The following is a 17,641-nucleotide window of genomic DNA, read 5'->3' as shown; positions in this document are numbered from 1 at the left end:
ATATATATATTTATTTTTTGATGCAGTAGATTCCTTAGGCAGTAACAGAGATTTTCTTGTCCTGTGCTGTTCATTGCCAGCAGTAGTTCTTGATGACCTTCTGAAGAAATAAAAGAGTTCCATTAAAGTCTGCACCACACTGGAATGTCCTTACATTAACAGCTGAAAAAAACTTGAGGCAAAGTCCAAGCAGCTCCTACCTCATGCCCCTATTTCATTTCTACCCAGTTCTTCTTCCTCATGCCAAACAGCTTCAAGTTCTCAATTTCAGTTTGATTTTCCATCACTTGCATTTTCCTCTAAGGCCCAGAGTGTGCTTTCTGATGCTGCAGAGAAATGCCCAGCCCTTTCAGCCTTCCCTTTCAGACAACTCCAATTCTGATTCAGAGCTTGCAGTTCCTTTCCAAAGGTTGATATTTGATCCTCCAACTTTACAAGACGTTCCTGTGCCTGATATTTCACATTAATCCCACCTCCTAATTCTCTAATCATCTCAAATGCCACTTGAGATGGAAGCTCAGGAGATAAATTCACTGCTAACGTTGCTGCTGGCTTGTGAGTCATCACAAGTTAGGGACTGAGAAACTGCAATTGAAAAATGCTTCTCACCCTGAAAACATTTCACCTGATCAACAAATGATGCTCAGGGGACTTCTGTCTTCTCAACATCATCTTACATGCCAGAGATAAAATATTATTGAATCAAAAAGTTCAGGTAAACCCTAATTAAAAAAAAAAAAAAGAAGAAAAAACAAACATATAAATTCCTAGGAAAGCAAACTCACATTTCTCAAGCTATCAGAGTTTAATTCTTATTATTGTAGCATTCTGCAATGGCACCTCGATGTCTCACCTGAGATTCAGAGCTCATTCTGACATGTGCTGCATGAAAACGTGGTGAAAAACAGCCCTGTCCCTGCTGTGTTTGAAATCCATAGAAAACCATCCCAGTGCTCAAAGTAAAGGCATTTATACATCACATTCCTGCTCTTAAACCTGCTTTTTTCTGCAGTGCAGCTGAGGTAGCTTTGGATGTCTGCCCAGACCTCCCCTTTCACCAGGAGTCAGGAAGGAAACCAACCCCAAAAAAGGTTCAGGGGCTGCAGCACAGACAGCACAACTCAGGGGCAAGGGGGAGTTGGAAAAGGAACTCAATAATTCCATAAAAAACCCCTCACTGTCCATCTTCCCCATGGGTTCTGCTGCCTTGGCTCAGGACAAGTGAAGCTGATGATGCAAACTCATTTATGTGGGGCTGTTAATGCACACTGAGCAGTGGGGTAAGAGAGAGGAGAACCTGCCCAGCCTGGGCTTCACACAGCTCTGGTTCTGAGCCCCATCTCTCTCTGCTGTCCTCAGCCCTGATATTCATTCCAACTTTTGATAAAATACCAGCACTGAGATGTGAGTGATTTGTCATCTTTATCCCTTGTAAACGCAGCATAGAAATAAGTTAGACTGATTGAGATTACACTGTTGAGGCAAAACAAAATAGGGATCAAATCCAAACTGACAGCTACATCAATTTTATTAGTTTGAAAAGAAAAATTTACAGAAAAACTCTAATCCAAAAACCAATAAAGCACTTTGCCAAATATGATGTTATCTGAGACTCGTCATATTAAAAAAAGTTCTATTAAATCTCCCACTTTCAAGTTCAGCATCAAAAACACTCAGCTTAAATGATATTTCTGTCATTTTTTTTCTTAACCTTCATGAAAAATTTACTATACCATGCTTAGAATTACTTGAATAATACATATCTTGTTTTAAATTCCAGTTATTACATGCACTTGTAAAATGCTATTTGATTTGATTTTTTTTCCTCCCACACCTTAAGCAAAACATGTGACAATTTTGTTTTCTCTGGGGGAGCATGTACACCAGCTAACCCATTCCTGAGGGATTTTCAATTGCCAGCTAATCCAAAGCTATTTCTTTTAGAATTGCATCCAATGAAGTTAATGGACTCAAGGGGCTTTGGGTTTTTTTTTTTTAAACTCCAGAGTGTGTGCAGGCTTGTTTTTTGCTTTGGGGAGTTTGGGTTTTTCACATTAAAAGGTCCATAATATATTTTCTCTTTTCTAATCCTCCCACACACAAAAAATAAAGTAAACTAGAAGCCCACAGCAGCAGGGCCAGCAACCTCCACTGCCATAAAGGTTCTGGTCCTGCAAGATCCCCATGGCAATAAATCCTTTTTCAGAGCCTCTTTGCTTCTGCTGTGATTCTATGCAAGTCCAAGGATATTTAACTTGTCTTTCACAGAGAAATTGTTAAATAGAGTTGTTGAATCAAGAAATAAAGCAAACAAACCTCCCAGTTCCACGTGCTTTGCTGTTCCTCTGTTCCTCCCACCACCTCACTCACGTGGACTTGTTCTCAGAGCAAAACTTCCCCTTATCTTTGTCTTTTTCCAATGCCTTTGCATCTAATTTCTCCAAACCAAGCCCTTGAACTATTTTGGATCTCATCGGTCTGACTCTCTGGATTTTTGGGAAATAGTGGAGCTTTTATGCCCACGTTTTGGAGCTGACAGCAGTGATGGCCCTGGGTCTGAACAGTAAAGTTTCTTCCTTTTGATGCCCCAAATATCACAAGGTCAAAATGATCTGGGAAAGATGGGGGACAAGTCTCTCATCTGTCCTTGAAGCAGTTCTGTTCAATTCCTTAACTCTTAACGAACCCCACAGAAAAATGTGAGCACACAAAAGTCTTCTGACTGATTAAAAAGAGGATATCCCAAGAGGAGCTAATTTAATATTAGATCAAATGAGCTGCAGTTGAAATTACCATGTTTTTGTTGACTGTTTTAACATATTCAGGGGAGGCACAGGGATCTTTAATATTTCTGAGTCTCTTTGTAGTATCATTCTTCACAGGCTGCACTAGTCAGTGTGGAATACATGGATTTGAAGGGATGAGGGGGTGGGAGAGCTTGTGGAGTGGATTACTGATGCACCCCAGAGAAGTTTATTAAAGTGATAAAAGAAAAATCCCATCATAATTCATTTTCTGGGTTTTTTTTTTGTTTTATTTCTGTGTTAAACTGTGCAAGCCTCTAACAATGAAGCTCCCCAGAATTCTCACTGCTTTCATAAGAATTTGTAGCTCAGCTTAATGCATAATCAAATTGTCAGAGAAGCCACAGTGCTTTTCCCCCTCCTCCTTTTCCAGTCTTGGAAAAGTTGGTTTTTTCCAAAAAAAAACCCAAAAAACCCAACTTTTCCAAGACTGCAACAATCAACCAGAATTTAGAACTGTAAACTCCCTGCATTTAACATGTTAGAATGTTTAAGCAGTAAAAGGTGAGCAGAAATCTTGAAATATAAGAAACCAAGAACATTCCTGCTAGCAAAGGGGCAAGTGAAGCACAAAAATCCCCCCCTGAGAGAATGCAACTGGAAATAATTCAGGATTTTTTTGCTGGGGCCTAATGGAAAACATGAAATTACTTACATTCAATGCCCATATCTCAGTAAATGCTTTGCAGATAAACCACTTTAACCTGAAAAAGATGAATTAAGCTTAAGAAAAATATATAAAAATGGTAAAAATATATAAACAAGGAATAGTAGTGTGACACAGACCTTGGGAAAAACCATGTAATGAAGATTTCCAGACCAGGTGGGTCAATGGGTTATGGACAGATTTTCAGGGAATAAATGTGATCTCATTCCCCAGGAGGTGCAGGTGAATTATTGGAACAGCTATAGAAACCTGAGTTCACAGTGGCATTGAAATCAGATGCTATTGGCAGATATCTCCCAAGAAAAGCTTTTTCACACTGCAAAGGCTCTGAATTCAGGAATTATCATTCCCTGGCACAGGGAAAAAACAGCATAAAACCCTCATCAGACCAAACCCTCCTCAGCCCTCCAAGAGCACACAGCTCAAGGCACCCCTGATCCCAGGATCTGCCATGGCTGATGGGGAGATCCCAGAAATTCTGTAAATAATTGCAGCAAGGCTCCAATAAAAACCAAACCAAGCAGGGATGAGTGCAAACACAGCTATGAGTGTGGCCAGGATTTTGATGGATTGAGGCCTGGCTGGATAAAAGTTTTGAGGGATGATGTGTAAGGCTGCTGCAGGAATTGGTAACAGAGCCAGAAAACAGAAACAGGGAATTGAATGCATTTGGCCATTTACTGCAGGCACTGGTGCCCCTGTTTGAGTGAGATAATCATGACAGTCCTGCTGACTAAATTTACCAAAAGCAGACTGGGAAGACAGAAGGGGAAAAAAGAAGAGATTGTAGAGATCCACCAGAACTCACCCAGCCAGGGAAGCACCATGGCCACAAGCAGTGGCCAGAGAACCACACAGAGCTATTCAATTTTCGGGAAATACACCCCTGAATGCAGGAAAAATACCAGGGAGAGGGAAAAAATGTCCCAAGTGCTTTCTGCTGTCACCCATTTCACATCAGTGAGGCATTGTGTCCCTCTGTTTGGCTAAAGCAAACTATTCTTAATGACAGAGGTGAGTGGCTCAGCTTCTAGCAATCATCTTCTTCAGTGCCTCATCATTATAAAATAACACTTTTCCAAGTTTTCCTCCTTGTCTGGAGGTTGATCCCTCCTCCTCTTCCCTCCTTTTGCCATGGGGGGGGGAGCATGATGAATTTCAAGCAGTGCAACAGCAGCAAAGGCACACTGCTGCCCTCTAAAGAACTAAACAAATGGCAGTGAGCTTGTGAACTCTGGCTCCATAAAAACAACTCTCCTGTTTTTATGGGGATAAATAAGTGCTCATTGGTACTAAATGTACTAAGTGTACTAATTGGTTAAAAAAAAAATTAAAAATGGTGACATTCAGGAAAAAAAAACCCAACAAAAATGCAGTGGTACCATTAAAACATACAACTCTTTTGTCTTTAGCAAAACTTCCTGACCACTGGAGGGTTTTTCTGGCATTTCAGGGTTCTACAAGGCTAAATTCACTTGTGAGGTGGAACTCCTTGAGGCTTCTCACTGGCAGACTGAGCACACTCAGCTGTTTCAGGTGTCAGGGCACACAGGCCACAGCTGAAAGGAGGTTTGGGATTTTTTTTTTTCAGCCAAAAAAGCAGGGGCTGAACCCTGTGTGCCCAACTGTGCAATCTCCCTTGGAAAATAATGGCTTCTAACAGGAGGCACAATGTGGAGGATGCATTGTGCAGCCCAACTGCACTGAGGCACAAGAGTTCCATCAGGGATTAATTTGGCATTTACTCCTCTGATGGTTTTTCCTGTCCTTGTAGCTATTATTGCTCCTTTGGCACAAACCCAGATTAGCCATTAGTCTGTGGATTGCCATTACTCTGCCAAGCTTTTAGAACATAAACAAAAAATAAAAGCCACTTTGCTAAGATGACAATAAACATTTAAAGCCCAATAATATCTCTGTGCAACTTTGGTAACAGTAAAAATATGGAGCCAGCTTTCATGTACAAACATGGAAAATGGGCTGAAATCATTAAGGCATTAGAGATGTTACATAATTAGAATTGTCATTTTATATTTGCTACAATAAAAAAAGCTATTTTACTTGGAGTAATTACCATCAGTGATTGGTGTTATTGTACATGCTGATTAAAATGTTTATTTCTGTGGGGAGAAAATTAATTGAGAAGTGGCACAAAAAAGCTAAGGATAAAGAGTAGGGCTGTAACAATATTTTACATGGGACACAAAAAGGAAGCCTTAACCTATTCTTAATTTGATTTCCTGAAGTGTCTTAATCTAGACTGTGGCTGCCTGGCTGTTGCTTTGATTTAATTAGCCTAAAGAACCATTATTTCCATTTTAATCTTGCCCTACACTGAAAGAAGAAAAAACCCAAATCTTATTGTTGTCTTCACGTGGATCATACAAATGCATTTGATGAAATGAAGAATATGACAATTTTTTTTTAAAAAAAGTTAATTTTCAAGGCTTATCTTTCAAAAGCCAGGAGAATTTCAGGAATGTGCAAAGGAGGAAAGGGGCAACATGCAGGCTGGTTTAGGAATGTGGGATTACTCAGGTTTCTTAAATAAAACCACTCCTCATAGCAGAAAAACACTGGCAGGATTTGTGAAGCACTGGTGGCCTTAATAGGTTTGGATGTGAATAATATATGAGTATTTGTGTGAGGAGAGAAGAACACAAGTCCCTGTGACTCTAAACAAGATGGACAGCTCATTTGCTAATGACTGGACAGAATCAGCCTCCCTTTCTGCCCACCCCAAACCAAAACCACTTCAACCATGCCAGAATTCCACCCTGCACTAAAACTTCTCCATCAGGGATGTTTCTTTTAATGCTCCATTACCAAAACAACCCTGTTCAGAGTTAGTTTTGCTAGATGGTAAAAACCCAGAGCTGTTCCAGGTTCCCCTGCCTGGCTAGCTTCTCTAAAAAGTCATTTAATGCTCTTTGTAGCCCTTGCAGCCCAGGCTGGGGTCATTCTGCTGGAGGAGCAGTGACCAGAGCTGCAGGTCTAACCCAGGAGATTTCTGCAGCTCCTGCCCTGCCTCTGTGCCAAGAATATTTCCATTTCCCCTTCAGTTTGGGTGTTCCTGCCCCCCAGACACCCCACAGCAGTGGTGGCACACAGGGAAGGTCTCAGGGCCTGCTTCTCCTGAAGAACACACATTTTTCAGCTCAGTTTTGTTCTAAAGTGGCAGCCTGCACATCCAAGAAATGGATGCTTTTAATCCTCCAAAAAAAAAAACCCCAAAGGCATAACAGTTTGTACTGCTGAACCTCAATTTCTTTTTATTACTCGGAGGTAAATAAATATAAATAAAATATACTGCATCTCAGCCTTCATTCCCTCTTCTCCTTTTTCTTTCCTGTGTTCTCCTATCTGAGAGCCCAACACTCAGCCTCATCATCCTTGCAAATTGTGAGCAGCGTTATTTATTTTGCCATTTGTCCTCTTGATCTTATCCCAACTCAAAACCTCCTTTCATTGGTCTCCTTTTTTGTTCACATACCTGATAATATCTTTACTTTCACAAAGTCTAAATCAGCCTGGCTTTTACCCAGCCCTGTCTGTACACAGCCTGAGCTCCAGCCTGCAGCTTCCTGAGATGCTCAGGGCTCCTTTCCATCTCCAGAGGTGTTTTCCTCTTGGAGTTTATTTTGGTTGGGCTGGATTTGCAGCTCTTCTCTAGCTGTGTTTTCCCCTGCTCAGCACTCTGGTTTCTGATTGTTCTTTGTGTCTCTGATGAAGGGAAGTGTGAAACTGCTGCATATTCAAATCTCTGAGCTGTTCATGTCAGGTCACTTCTCTAACCGGTTCTTTTTATCTCCTCCTGGGTTTCCCCTTTTCAAGTAACAAGAGACCTGAAAGCCCAAGGAAATCTCTTCTTTCCTTATGGTCACCATATCCAGCTGGCTTTTTTACCAACCAATACGAACTTCTCACAAACTGAAAGAGTTTACAGTTCTTGTATTTATTTTCTGGCACTTGTGCTAATACAGCATCTTTTCTTTTTTTGAAAGTAAACTTCACTTTACAAAGCAAAGTCAAGGCATGACTAAATGGTTTCTGTCAGGATGATACAGGACACCTTTCTTAAAGCAGAAAAGGGAGGATTTTGGCTTTCTCTGCTGAAATTGTCTGAATCCAACTTATTCTCTTCCTCTGCATTCTGATATAAACCCCTTGCAGACCTCATCCACAGGCAGGCACTTCTTTCTACACTTATTTTTCCAACTCACCTGAACGTAGGAAGCATGGGGAGGGGGGCAGGAGGAGCAGGGACAGGGGAGGGAGGCCTTGAGCCCTGCAGACTACAAAGATTTGCATTGACCCATTTTGTCACCAACATGTTTTATGAAAAATCCTTTCCTTTGGATTTTTCCCTCCTGAGAAGCTGAGAGGCCTCAGGAACAAATGTAAACAAAGATTCTCTGCTGCTGTGGGATGCAGCAGGTGGGTGTGGGATTGGTCTCACCTGGTTGTTTCTAATTAATGGCCAATCCCAGCCCAGCTGTCCAGACTGTCTGGGTCAGAGACAAACCTTTGTTATTCATTCCTTTTCTATTCTTAGCTTCCTTCTGATGGAATCCTTTCTTCTATTCTTTTAGTATATTTTAATATAATATAGATCATAAAATAATAAACCAAACCTTCTGAACATGGAGTCAACTTTCTCATCTCTTCCCTCATCCTGAGACCCCCAGATGTGAACAATGCATCACCCATTTGATTTAGTGCTGCTGTGTTAAGGACACATAAACAAAAAAAGGACACAAAGAACAGGGAGAGGTCCCTGTGACATTGCTGCTTAGTGTGCTGCACCCTTTCAGCTCCAGTAACTGCTCTGACACCCCCTGTTCCAGGGCTGTAGAGTCAAACACCACAGGGGTGGGACAATGCACCTCAAAAACCCCACAGGCTGTGGCACCTCTACTTTTTATGACATTGCCATCTTGGTAGAGCTCAGCTGTCTGACAGCAGTGGGCTGAAGACCTCTGAGAAAACAATTCCAGTGCAACACAGCACTGTCAAGACATGTCTGGATGGTTGGAGAACCAGAAATGTATCTGAGCCACAGCATCAATATGATTTAAAACTTAATAACTTTTCTGTTTCCAGAAATAAAGCAAAGTTGTTATTTAATGGCTGAAATACTGCCATTTTCTCCAAATGCCAGTAATAATTTAAATTCATGACTCCTGTATTATTCATGTGGTCCAATTTAATAGGAACAGTATTTCTGGTGCTCAGTGTTTATGAAGAGTGTCTCTTTGGGGTGTACCTTCCTTTGTGTCAAACAGATGCTAGAAATAACTGCCTGGTGTTCTGCTGCTGTGAACTGGGGATTAAAAATAGGGCTCATCATTTTCTAACCTGAACAAGGGAAAACATAAGGATCTTTTCTTGATGTGATACCAATTCCATTTTTTCCCCCTTCTTTTCATTTATCTTTACTGTTCTCTCTCTCTTCACTCAGAAACAATAATTGCTCCTAAGCACAGTTTACAGACTCAATGAAAGCCCCACTTTTTACATTTAATTATTTGTTACAGCACCCCCTGGGCCTCTTCAAAGATAAAAAACCCCAAATCATTACAATTATTGCAAAGACATTAAGAAGCAGTGGGACAACTGGACCAAGCCCCCATTTTCCCCTTCTGAGAACACACCTGAAAATGCTCCTGAAAGTCAGGGTAAGGCAAATTCACCATCCACTAGGTGTGGATTGCACAAGAAACAAAGTAAAATAACTGCTTATTTATTATTTAGAAAACCAATTAATTTTTGAAAAATAAAGAAATAACAGAAACGACCTTGAGAGATTCACAGAATCACAGATTCCGTCATCTCTCCAGTGTTTTTTGTTTTAACAAAGCACTTTGGGCTCATTTTCATACCTGTGTTTTTCTGTGGAGTGCTAAGAGGAAGGAGGAGTAGTTTTTTGGTGTTCAGTTATCAGCAGAAGTCACTGACTTGGATAAATACTTCATAAAACAGTGCAGGATATCCAACTGCAGTTCAATAACTCAATGTTGAACTCAATATCAGGTCTCAGAATCACCCTGAAAGAAACAGTGAAAACCTTAATTCAACTTCCATTTGGCAAAGAAAATTTACAAACTAAGTTTAGGAATCCTTCTTTGGATTATTTAAAGTATCAGCCCTTTTATAAAGCAATTGTGTTCTTTTCCTGCTATTAAAATCTAAACATTTATTTTTTCCTGAAAAGTTGGTTGTTATCCATAAATGTAACCAGTATTAAGTGTTGTTCTTCTGTTTCCTGCTGACACAGGCTGTAATTCTTCAATTATTTGTGCTTTGACCAACTGAAATAAGGCATCAGTATTAGTGTTATGCTCTAAAATGAAAATGAGTAAGATGCAAAAGTTAAAACCAGAATAAAACAATTAAAACCTAAAATTGCTTCTTAACAACCTCACAACAACAGGATCACTGACCACTGCATATTGCTTTTCCCAGGTTTTTTTCTCCTTATTAAGAAAATTTTAATTTTGTTTCTACAGATTATTGGAAGCTAAACTACTGAAAACAAATGGAGAAACAAGTTATCAATTTGCCCAGGATGAAAATCAGGATAGATTTCCACTAGCTTGCTTAGAATTATCTCAGAAGATTTACTTTAGGGACAATCCAGAATTCTCATTTTATACAGTGCATGCACGTTCTAGGAAAAACAAAGATCCATAAACAACCCAAAAATGGGCTTTTCTTCACAAAAAACCCATTGTGGATGTTTGCACTCAGCATCATTAATCTGGGTATTATCTCTATTATACATATCTATTTCATAATATTTATAATTCGTGCTGCCAGGCATGCAAGCTTTCCCCACCCACTCTCAAATTAGCAGCTTGGAGTAATCATTAAATTAAAAAACAAACAGGAAAAAAAGCCAAAACAACAACAAAAAATTTTAAAAACCCTAAAAATAAGCAATCAACCAAAAAAGCCCCACAAAAACCTCACCACAGAAACCCCTAATTTCATTTTTTCTATCTCTGAGGAGGAATTAGTTTCTTTAACACTGTGTGAGATTGCTCAAAATTTCTCTCCTGTAGCTGGATTAGAGAGCAGCAAAGATGCAGAATTTTAAAAATAAGGTCATAATGACCATGATGCATTTAATAAAAGCACCAGAAAATTCCCGTCTTTCTCTAGAACCTTGTTTCCACACAGACAGGCACACAGATAATTCTGTGTGCTGACACAGAACAGCAGGGACACCAGGGGTGACCTGTGTGATGACACTGCATCTCTGCATCCATGAGGAAGTATTCTGCCCAAAGCCATGAAAATAAATTAAGAATAATGCATTTAGATAGAGTGATAAAATTTTTCTTGCTGTTTTTGCTTTGTGGTGTGAAATGCTTTTGACATTAGTCTTCACATCTTTGAATAAATCCTCATTACCTATTGTCTGGTTCTGGATGTTACCACACCACCCATGACATTTTTTCTCAGTTAGCTTTCTGAAAAAGAAGTCTTTCTTCCCTAAAACAAAAAAAAATTCCATTAAAAAATCCTCATCACCCGATTGAGCTATTGTTCTAGTAAGAGACTTGACAGCTTTTATCAAATCCACATTTCAGTTTGCTCCAAAACATAAGTTAGCAGGCTGGGATTGCAGTGGGGCTGGTGGGTAAACAAAACACAAGACATATTAGAAAAGAAATGGGTAACAATATTTCTGAGAGCCTTTTTTTCATAGAGAACAGTAATAAGAGAAACCCAGAATTGTGAGAGTAAAATTATTTATTGCAGAAATTCTGCAGTCTTTATAAGCTTTTCTTTTACCATAATCTCACTGCATTTTCTTTTCACATTCCCATGGAAAAACACAAAACTTTTCCTTTGCAATCAACAGCACAAACTTGTGCATTTAGGTTCAACAACTTTGTTTCCTGTTTTAAAGTTCTTTTTTCATTATTAAAAACAAAAAACTGTCAGAAACTTGGATAGGCTAAATGAACTCAAAATTGCTTCTGTGAAATCTGAAGGGGCAGAAACTGATGCACAAGAAATTCCACTTGAACATTAAGAACTTTTCCAATGTGACCATGAATGCAGTTACATCTTCAGATCAGGATTTTTTATTTCTCTTTTTAATGAGTTGTGTTTTATTCCAGCAATGATGCTCCATTCATCCATGCAGACTTTGGTTTTGGTTTTTTTTCAGCTGCAGCTAAGTGAGACTTAGGCGATATCAGATGGCAAAGAGGGAGGGGGGAACCAAACCAGAATTTGAAAGAAATTTCCTCTTTACAGTTCCAGAGGATCAGATCATATTCTGCTTTTATCAATTCTGCTATTGATAAAAGCAGAATATGTCTCACACAGGAGGCTCAAATTAAAGCAGAGACTGGCAACCACAAAGCTGTGAATTAACAAAGTGACAAAAGTCACACAAACTGCTGCATACAAATCACTGATACATCCACACCTTCCACAGGGAGGCCAGCCTCTGCTCTCCCTGACATTCCAACCGAGATTTTGTTCCTTTCTGTTGAAATAAAGGATAACTCTGTTCAATCTTTCATGACAGAGAGCCCTAAACCTAAACAGCACTGAAGTGGAGGCAGGAGGACCCCAGTGAACAACACACACAAACTTATCAAGATCAGACAGTTCTGTGCTCATCTCCTCTGTAAAAAAATAAATAAAAATAAAAAATACAATAAAAAGCCCACTGCAGGCTGTTACCCAGGAGCTATTTCTGATTCCACAATGGGGAATACAGAACTGCTTTCCCCAAACTCTGCTCTGAATTACAGCCTCTATTCAATCAACAACGAGCAGAGAAAAGAGAGAAGGAAACTGCTCCTTATTTACTGAGGCTCTCAAATCCAAATACACCATAACTTCGAGCGTTTATCTGCCTTGTTTTCTACACTGCTGTAGCTGAATCCTCAGCTGAGATTAGAGCCTTGTTGGGTTAAAGCAGAGGAAACAGATTCTGCTGCGGACAACTTCTCCCAGTTCACAAATAACAGATCCAGCTCCCCTCAAACTGGCTGTAAACAGCAAAAGCTGTAACCAAAATTAACTACTCTCCAAACCCAAGTAAGCATCCCCCCGGGGAGTTGGTGCTCTTTAACAACAGCAATTTCTTTAGATGGTATCAGGGGCACCTCAGCCTGGGGCAAAAGCACCGAGCCTCCCTTCCCTCCCAGTCTGGAGTCATTGCTCAGGCTCCTGCTCTTCAGCATAAAGCACTGGAGCAAACATCTTGTTTAATTTGCTTTATTGCAGTGGTGAACGTTGCTTTTCTTGTTTGATAGCATTGCAAATTTAATGAACAACACATCAATAATCATTTACTGTGACTGGATGCACTACACAGATTTTTTTTGTTGTTTTTTCTGAAAGGTAGGAATGAAATTCAACAGGAGAAGTTTTTCCAAAATATCTGGATATTCAAAATGTAACTTGTGTGTACTTTGACCACTCTGTAAATCTCTATTCCATCACTGCCTCTGTTTGTAATGTGTTATTTTCTGTCTAGAGACATCAATTTTATATTAAATATATTTTTTAAAACTGACTGAAATGCAACAATCCCATCAGTTGTAAAAAAACTGCATCATCAAGAATGCCCTTAATCTAAAACAGAGCTGTGTTCAAAATACAAGATCCAATTTTTTGAATGCTTAAATCTGAAATAATTACGTAGGGAGACACTCAGATTAGAGAACGAGGCAGAAGGAAATGAAATAAGGAAGAACTTTTCAGGGTAAAGTAAAACTGAGATTTTATACCAGTCCAAGAAAAGCTCCATTTCTAAATTCCCCCAGTTCTTTGAGATTAAAACTAGCTGGAGCTTTTCATAATGGAACATTGATTACTATATTTGTGCTGAGCCAATCTGTATTTATGAAAAATTAATCCCACACTAAAAATTAGAAATCATTAACTGGGCTCAAGAGAGGAAGCTTTCACAGACTTGGAAGCAAAACTATTTGTTCCTCACATGTTCAATCTATGAACAAAACCACACTTGGCTGGAGGAGGGGGGAAAGGAAAAAAACGACTTTTTGGGCTATTTTAAAAACCTTAGGCAAGGAGAAACAGGCAATACCCAGGCCGAGGTTTGTCACCATCTTATTTTCTGGAAAAATCCTCTCGGCCCAAGATTCTTCTCCTGAGAAGCTGAGAAGCCTCAAAGAAAAAGGAAAACAATATTATCTTATTTGCTTCTCCTGTTTTTGCTGTTTTGGAATGTATTTAGAGATTGATTCACTGGATTCATGTGAATTATTTTGAATCTTTGGCCAATCAGGGCCAAGCTGTGTCAGGACTCTGGAGAGAGTCCCAAGTTTTCATTATTATCTTTTTAGACTTCTGTCTCTATCCCTTCTGTATTCTTCAGTATTGTTTAGTATAGCATTCTTTAATATAATTTAGTATCTTAAAATAATAAATTAGCCTTGTGAGAACATGAAGCCAAATCCAGCATTGCTTCCTTCATCTGGGAACCCCACAAATAACAAGCCCAGGTTTATTTTGCTATTTAGGGTTGCTAAAGGACAGGCTCCCATCTGACAGCAGCAAAGAAGAAAAGATTCCAGCTCACACTTTTAAAACATTCTGGCCAAGCATGGTATCAGCTAGGACAGAAGGAAACATCTCTATCAGGCATCACAAACTTATATTAAAGTACAATTAAAATTGCTTTGCCCTGCACATCAAGGGTTCTGGGCATGTCTGGAATCCAGCAACACCCAGATACATGCTGCTAACTTTTTCACACAGCTTGAAAACAACATTTATTTAATCCTCTTTAATGTTTGCTAACTAGCCAGAGTGATGAAGAGGTCAGTTAATTATGTCTTTATCTGAAGATAAAGTCACCTTCTGGTGCTTAGCACAACCACCTTATGGTCATCAAAACCACTGGGGCATTATTGTCCTCACAAAAGAGTGAGGATATTTTGTTCCTGTGGAACAAAACCAATTTTCTCCCCTTGTAAGAAGTTCCACCCTACTCCAGCACAGAGGGTGGCCCAGAGAATCTCCAGAGGTGCCTCCCAACCCTCCTCATTTTGTGATTCTGCAATATGCTCTCAGTCTAATTCTTCTGACTGTCACAGACAAAAAAATCAAAATGTGTAAATTTAATGTAACTTTTTTTATGAATACTTAAAACAGAATCACATCTTCTTTATGGGCCTTCTGCTAGCTTGGGCTCATTAAAATTCACTCTTCTGGATGTGCAATGCAGGGAAAAGGCTGCTAACATGTCACAATAAACCAACTGTCTGAAACCCTGCAGAAGGCAAAAAAAAAAAAAGATGTAACATTTGCCTTGTACCTTGTAGTTTATGAGAGAAGATATCCAGAAGCAGCTGTAAAATAGTCATAAAATAAAATTGGAATTTATATCAAAATCACTCTTAATACCTTGGGGCTTTTCTATCTCTGCATAGTTTACCCTGAGAGATTTAGTGGGGGAGTTTTATGTTAAGGGGCTGAAAGTTATAGTGGAGCTGTCAGCAGTGCCACCTCTTTTTGGTCTGTCTGCCTATATATCAGTCTATTTATTTTTAAATAGCAAGACAGTAACCCCCAGAAGGTGCAATATGAAAATGCCATTGGCAACAGCTGAGCAGTTATAGGTCTGTTAACCAGCCTTAATGGAAATTCTACTGAACACAAGCATTTCTAGATTTTGTTGTTTGTGGGGGTTTTTAGAGGTTTTTTTAAATTTTTTTTTCAATAAAGTGCTTTTTTTTTTTAATGGGGGTCGTGAGAGGCAGGATGAACTTGCACACCACCCTCCCCAACTTCCTCTGTCAAAAGACATTACTTTAAAAGTAATGTCTTTTGACATTACTTTTAAAGTAAATGAGAAGCAGCATGAGAAACTGCAATAAAACTCCCATACATTGTGAATGAATGAACGATGAAGCTTTTGCTGGGTGATGGTGTCTGGGGCAGAAGAGAAAAGCAGTTCCTGTAAAGACAGTGGGAAAAGATAATGTTGACCTGAGGTCTCCTTCCAAGATAAGGAGGATGTGTATGTGTATACAAACATGATAAGGGAACTGCAAGAAACAGGTTTGTCAAAGTTGAAGGACTCACATAAAAAAACCCCAGAAAATTAATGGTAAATACAAGGATCTTACTCTAGGTCCTGCCTCATGAGGAATAACAGCCCTAATGTTTTACAGCTGGGGAATAAAAAAAGAAATCCACATAAAAAGCAAGGTTTGTTTGACACCAAAACTCCGAGGGATTTACTTGCACATTCAGTCATGATGCTTCCCAGTGCTTGCTGAAGTTTCACAAGAAAAGTTTGCACAGCTTCACTACCTTGTCAGCTGAGCCCCAAGTCCAGCCTCGATATTTATCACACTCAGCTTTTATCTTTTCTCTGTAAGCCTGTAAAATGTCTCATTACAGAACCCTATCAAGGTTCCTGTTCCCAGCTGCTCCAGTATTCCAGCCCAGAAATCTGTACAGTTAACTTTTGGTTAAGGAGATTCTCAGGAATAAAATGAATGTGAACTGGCACAGCCCAAGTACAGTCTGAAATTATTTCTTATTTGTAAAACAAAACAAAGTGGAAACATATTGGTACCAATGTTGAATGTATTTCCATTTCTTTGATTGCTACTTTGCATGGTGATGTATAACACAGGTCAGTGCAGAAGACTGAAATGAAGAAAGGAACAAAAGTAAATAAAAAACAATTACCCACAGTTGTTTACAGTGTGGTTACAAAGGGAATTGTCAGGCATATTCTTTTGATTAGAAAGATAAGATGAAAATAATCCTATTTCAGCTCCACCAAGATCAGAAATGGAGAATTCTGCAAGGTGTGCAAACAGATAATGAGCTGCCAAGTCTCAACAATTCACCTGCTCCAGAGCAGTGCAGGTGAGAAGAGGCCACCCCAGTGTGAGCCACCCCCTGTTAGTCCAGACTAAAGTGAGCTGGGCTCTGCTGGGCCCAGCTGAGACACCACAGACAGGGGCTGCCTGCTGCTGGCTCACAGACCATCCCTCCTCAGCTTCCTGCACATACTGACTTGCACAAACGTGGCAAAGCTTGCATCTAATCCTTCCTCTTTATTCCTCACCTTGACATCTCCATCTTTGCCACTGAGGATCCAGAGCATGGCTCTTCTGACAGTATAGCATCCTAAAATAATAAATTAGCCCTCTGAGAACATGGAGTCAAATCCAGCATTGCTTCCTTCATCTGGGAACCCCACAAATAACAAGCCCAGGTTTATTTTGCTATTTAGGGTTGCTAAAGGACAGGCTCCCATCTGACAGCAGCAAAGAAGAAAAGATTCCAGCTCACACTTTTAAAACATTCTGGCCAAGCATGGTATCAGCTAGGACAGAAGGAAACATCTCTATCAGGCATCACAAACTTATATTAAAGTACAATTAAAATTGCTTTTCCCTGCACATCAAGGGTTCTGGGCATGTCTGGAATCCAGCAACACCCAGATACATGCTGCTAACTTTTTCACACAGCTTGAAAACAACATTTATTTCATCATGTTTATTTTTTTAAAGGCATGAAGATTCACTTGTGGTGTACCAGCTCTACTTGTGAAAGCTGCAAGTCATTAAAGAACTACTGGTGGGTTTTTTTTAAGTATTTCTTGCTAGGGGAAAGAGAAAGAAATAGAAAAGGGAAATATGACAGAGCGGGAGTGCAAATGTTTGCTGCCACCAGCACTGAGAATGCTGGAATGGTTTGGGTTGGAAGGAGCCTTAAAGCTCTGCTTAAAGCATCTGCTTCCAGCCCCCAGCCATGGGCAGGGACCCCTCCCAGCAGAGCAGCCCCAAGCCCCAGCCAAACCAGCCTGGAAGGACTGGGAACAGCAGTGCTGGGAACAGCAGCTCTTGACCTTGTGTCAGGCATAGCCATGCAAAATCTCTCCTCCTTTTTAGTTCTGATACCTCTGGAGCAATATCTAGAGCAGAGGCATTGCTGCTGTAGAAAACACTTGAGCAGCCTAAAGATAAAGTCTTGTATCAGCCTAATTACTGTGTCAGGGAGAGCCATAATCAAATATTTTGCTGCAGTGGGCCTCACTTGGGGTCTTTAAACACTGTCTGGAATGATGACAGAGCTCCAGGCAGTTTAAGAAATAAAGCAAGAACAAAACCTGCACAGCTTTCTTTGCAAGAGATTAATTTCCACTGGG

General features: G+C 39.8%; 1 long non-coding RNA gene across 1 annotated transcript in view; it reads right to left on the bottom strand.

Moving 5' to 3' along the window:
* Window positions 1-17,641, bottom strand: part of LOC127059102 (uncharacterized) — a 39,484-nt gene continuing 21,843 nt past the window's right edge. Inside the window, exons 2-4 of the long non-coding RNA XR_007776562.1 lie at window positions 9,354-9,518; window positions 3,460-3,508; window positions 1-100 (exon numbers count right to left, since the gene is read on the bottom strand). This is a non-coding gene — a long non-coding RNA (uncharacterized LOC127059102). The remainder of the gene's footprint in view (window positions 101-3,459; window positions 3,509-9,353; window positions 9,519-17,641) is intronic.

This window comes from Serinus canaria, chromosome 1A (assembly GCF_022539315.1).
Source record: "Serinus canaria isolate serCan28SL12 chromosome 1A, serCan2020, whole genome shotgun sequence".
Lineage (NCBI taxonomy): Eukaryota > Metazoa > Chordata > Aves > Passeriformes > Fringillidae > Serinus > Serinus canaria.
The sequence above is the reverse complement of the archived record's forward strand: the minus strand, read 5'-3'. Positions and strand labels throughout refer to the sequence as shown.